Source organism: Myotis brandtii, unplaced genomic scaffold (genome assembly GCF_000412655.1).
Source record: "Myotis brandtii unplaced genomic scaffold, ASM41265v1 scaffold50, whole genome shotgun sequence".
NCBI lineage: Eukaryota > Metazoa > Chordata > Mammalia > Chiroptera > Vespertilionidae > Myotis > Myotis brandtii.
Window position 1 is genome coordinate 1,425,595 of NW_005369061.1, and position 4,899 is coordinate 1,430,493.

Consider the following 4,899-nt stretch of genomic DNA (forward strand, 5'->3'; position numbering starts at 1 on the left):
GAGCCAGGCACCCGGAGCAGCCGCCCCCTCCCCCGCCAGGACCACTGGAAGCCCCTTCTCTCTCATCCTCTCGGGGCGGGGCGCGGAGAGTTGAGCTGCCCCAGGCGGGCGGGGCGGAGCCCGGAGCTCACCGAGTGCAGCAGAGCGAACCTCACCTCCCTTCTAGGGTTCAAGGTGTGTGTGTGTGTGTGCGCTTTTTCTAACGCAACCCCGACTTCTGCCGACTTAACCTTGAGGGGAAAGGGAATGGGAAGTAAGAGCTCCGCATCCCACCAGTTTATTTTGATTTTCTAATTCTGCCCTTCATTCTTTCCCTCCCTTCATCCTACCCCTGCGGCAGGGTAAGGAGATTCAGGACTCATCTCTTTTTACTGATGTGTCGATGTCTGTCGCGTAGTAAAATAACAGAGAAAAAAAGAGGAGCCTTTTTTATATGGCATCTGATGCAGTGAACCGCAAAAAAAAGAAAGAGAAAAAGCTAGGAGTGTGTTTTTGGAACTGTACTGCATCCTTATCCATTAAAAGCTGTCTTCACCATTTTCCTGCTTGGGACTACCTTAATCAGCAAAAACTATCTGAAAAGGAAGAAGGTGCCTAGTGGAAAGCGGGAGAGCCCCCGTCAAATGGTGGTCAAAGGAAATCCGGATAGTTGTTAGTGATTGATTAACTCTGCCAAAGTCTCTTCCCGAGTACATTTTCACCGGCTTTGTGTAGTACTAAACCCTGTTGGAGAATCCTAGCTAGAGGGAGCAAACTTACCTTGCGGTACTGAAACTTGTCTTAGATCTGTTTCTCCACGGGTCTGTTTCTTATATCCATAAGTTCTCAGAGAATATGTTTTGGCTGTCAAAAAACAAAGTCAAACTTTAAAAAATATCCAGATGAATTTTAATTCGTTTATTTTTTAAAGCCCCTTCCTCCCAACTTTATGAATTTTAATGACTGTAGCATTACAATTGAAATTATATTTTTTCTCTTTTGAGTTTTTTTGCTTCTACAACTTATGGATCCCTTCTTTCTGAAGGATGCAGTGCTCAGCCTCAGCCAAAATCAGGAACCCTTTATAGGTTTTTAATTGAGAGGAAAGGTATCAGTTGATGATAGAAAACCTCAAATTTATGATAGAAACAAAGGGTGTGTGAATTTGTGTGTCATCTGCATGTCTGTTGAGTGGCAATTTTATGGTAAACTTGTTTTAACTGGGCATTTTCACTAAAGGTGTTTGGACCAGATTTATGTTAATGTTGATTAGCTAGAATATCTGAAGGGATAGATAATCAATCTTTTGTCAGCACTTTGATAAAAAAAAATTTTTTTGAAGATCAAATTGCCTTTATTAAGCAATTCATGAATTGGGCAGCATCCCATTTAGCAACTAGAAGGACATTCCTGGGTAAATATTAATTGAAGTGATTGAGAGTTCATTCTTGAAATCTAGGTTTAGTTTTCAGAGACTGTTCTAACTGGAGTTTAGTGTTGACAGAATTGATATGCTGCAGCTATTTTACAGTTTTAGCTGGATTAATGTTTTCTCTTAGCATGGATTTATTGGATCTCTAATCAATAAGGAGCAGTTTAGAAAGCAAGTATTATAAAGAATAGGGATGATGAGATAGGAAACCCACCTCAGTTGTGAAAACTTATTAGGGATCAGAAAACTTACACTTTAAAAAAATTCTCAAGTAGACTTAGTATAGAATTGTGCAAAAAAAAAAAAAAGAGTCACAGTAAATCTTTGTTGGATTTGGGGTTTTTAGTTTATTACTAATTTATCCCTTCAAACTCCATGAATAATATTTAAATTGAAAGGCAAAGAGGATTCCTTACCTAATGTTACTGAGAATGAACCCTTAAAAATCACTGATTGAATCTTTGACAGCTAGCCTGGTACAAAATAAAATGCAATTTGGCTAAGCTATAGCAAGCTGAGGAAGTGACAAAAACCACTTGGTGGCCATATTAAAGCATATACCACCAGTTCATTTTGCTTCTACCAGAAAACAGGTTGCCATCCTATTTGATAGCTATCCTAGGTGTTTTTTTCTTTGTCTATCCATAGGTGAGCAGTTAATACAGTTTTATGATGTTATAATGCACTTAGCTCACTTCATTTTTTTAAAAAAATGTATTGATTTGAGAGACAGAAAGTGAGAGAGAAAGAGACAGACAGACACATGGATTTGTTGTTCCACTTATTTATGCATTCATTGGTTGATTCTTGTATGTGCCCTGACCAGGGATCAAACCCATAACCTTGATGTATCTGGATGACATATAACCAACTGGATGAACTACCTGACCAGGGCTACTCACCTACTTTTTAAATATTTGTTTTCTTGGCTAATTTTTGTAATCAGTATTTTGCATGGTGCAGTGATTTCCCCAAAGAATTTTTCCCAGGAGACAAAAGGCTATGTATAGAGCTAATAGGTGTATCTGCACTGATCTTCAAATATCACTTAAGGGAGATGGAAATCCGCAGATTTGGTCCTCTGCAAGGAGACACATGAAGCTGTGACTTCTCGTATCTCTTAAGTTGAAGGGACCTGCTGCTGCTGAGGGTAAAGTAGCTGCTTTAATTTTCTTTAGTATGTTTTTATCCATTCTGCTTATTTTTGTGAGTTACAGCTTAGAATGTGTTAAGAAAAGGGGTCCTATGTTTTCTCTAAAGGGAGATTCAACTCAGTCCCCCATTCACATCCAACGTATAAAATGATCCCCTTAGAAGGTGAAGGAAAGATTGGGCCCTTGGCGTTGTTTGATTCTTATAATAATTAGTTTGAGTGTTACCAGATTTGGAATTAGGTAAAGCTTGTTCAAGGTGAGAAAATATTAGAGGCGAAAAGACCTGGGAATGCTGCTATATAAGAGACTTATTTAGAGACAATGAATGTATTCATGTGGAGGTAGTTTGTAGCTGTTCAGCTTTGTCAGGTGTCTGAGAATATTTTGTGTGTGTTTAAACACAACCCCCTCTCCCAGGAGTTGATTCTTGGCAGCTGAGTCTTATGAGGAAGTTGTTTGCTGAGTCTAAATCCAGAGGGTAGAGGACTTGGCAGAGTCTGTTATCTGTTTATGACCCAGATAAGCATTTGGAATTGGTTGCTGGTGAATTACTGAACTCTTCCTAATGAATGGTTGCTAGGCAAAGTGCATCTCAGTCAGTTTAATCCTCAATAGTTTACAGGTCTGCTCTTGTTGAGGGCCAGGACGGTCTTTCTAATGATATTGCCCTTTAAGAATCCTTTTGGATCTGCATATACTAGTATGTTGCTCGGTGGCTTAAAAAATAAAAGGACTGGAACAATTTAGGGAGGTCACTTCATTCATTTACTTACCTTTTGATAATCTGGATCAGCATTGTCATTAACCTCTCTCCTGGATCAAGTGGTAGTGCATGGGGGTTTGCTCTCCAATATTAAGATTCCACTGTGTTTGATTATCTTCTGTTTTGTAACTAGTAAGGCAATGAACTAACACATTCATTGTTAGTTGGAAACAGGCCAGTGATAACACTGCCCTTGGGCCTAGATGGATGGAAAAATAGGACACAGTAAACAATTGAGGGCATAAATAATGAATCTTCCAACTGAGCCCTGGGAGAATGAAGGAGATTATCCTTAGAGCTGTTCAATCTGGCAGTGAAAAGGAAAGAGTCCACTGAATTAATTACCCTGTGTTTGATACTGCACTTATTATGGGATTGTAAGAGCCATTCAAAACACAGTTGCTTTTTAAATATAAACTTTGAACCCATCTTTTTGTTCATTTTGATTTTTAAAACCAAACACACAAGTTAAATTGTTCATTTATTTTTAGAATCCAGGCCTTTGCTCTCTCCCCCAAATTTGTTCTATATGTTAGCATTCTAACAAATACTGGTCAGTCCTTATATTTGGCCGGATCTTAGAATTTTGATTAGAGATTTCATTGTCTGTAAATATAAAGGGTAATAGAAGAAAAAAGAGAAAGTCTGAGGTGGTTTAAAGGAATTCTTTGGTACCTTGAGTACATTGTATACTTTTAAATTAAATGTGGGGCTAAAGAGTATAATTACATAACAATTCACAAAAGGTTAAGGTTAAGACAAGAGTTTCCTCAGCCCAAGAATCATTTTCAGTGTTAATATAAGTATTTTTACTTTCGGGTTTATTTTTATTCAGTGAATTTAATAAGCAGTCTCTTGTGGTCTCACCTTTTCACTAAGGTAGGGAAAACTAATGCCCTGAGAATGTCTAAATAATAATGATTTGGTAGTAAAGCCACTGCCAGAGCCAAAGTCTCTGAATTCTTCTCTTTTCTAAATTTCTAATGTATTTAGTTTTCTTCTCCAAGAACTCCTTTTAGGATTCCTATTTGAAACTAGTGTCCCGGTGTACGGATTCGTGCACATTGAAAGGAAATTAAGCCCTGACCGGTTTGGCTCAGTGGATAGAGCGTCAGCCTGCGGACTCAAGGGTCCCAGATACGATTCTGGTCAAGGGCATGTACCTTGGTTGTGGGCACATACCCAGTAGGGAGTGTGCAAGAGGCAGCTGATCGATGTTTCTCGCTCATCGATGTTTCTAACTCTCTATCCCTCTCCCTTTCTCTCTGTAAAAAATCAATAAAACATTTTTTAAAAAAGGAAATTAATTAGAAGAAATATTTTTTATTTTATTTATTTATTTATTGAATATATTGGGGTGACATTGTTTAGAAATTATATAGTTTTCAGGTATACAATTCTATAATATATCATCTGTATATTGTTTTAAGTGTATCTTTTATAAACCCTATAAATATTTTTTCCCTCAAGTTTTTTTTTTAATTAAATCTTTATTGTTCAGATTATTACAGTTGTTCCTCTTTTTCCCCCCATAGCTCCCCTCCACCCGGTTCCCACCCCACCCTCTGCCC

At 38.1% G+C, this 4,899-nt stretch overlaps 1 protein-coding gene across 3 annotated transcripts in view; it reads left to right on the forward strand.

Annotated features, from left to right (window-relative positions):
* Positions 1 to 4,899, forward strand: part of FAM222B (family with sequence similarity 222, member B) — a 54,633-nt gene that overhangs the window by 24,240 nt on the left and 25,494 nt on the right. Inside the window, exon 1 of one of the 3 annotated variants that reach the window (XM_005876887.2) lies at positions 52 to 174. The exons of the other annotated variants lie outside the window; for them this stretch is intronic. The gene's annotated coding sequence lies outside the window, so the exon portion shown is untranslated. Of the gene's footprint in view, positions 1 to 51; positions 175 to 4,899 lie in introns of those variants that run through there. 3 annotated transcript variants of the gene reach the window in all.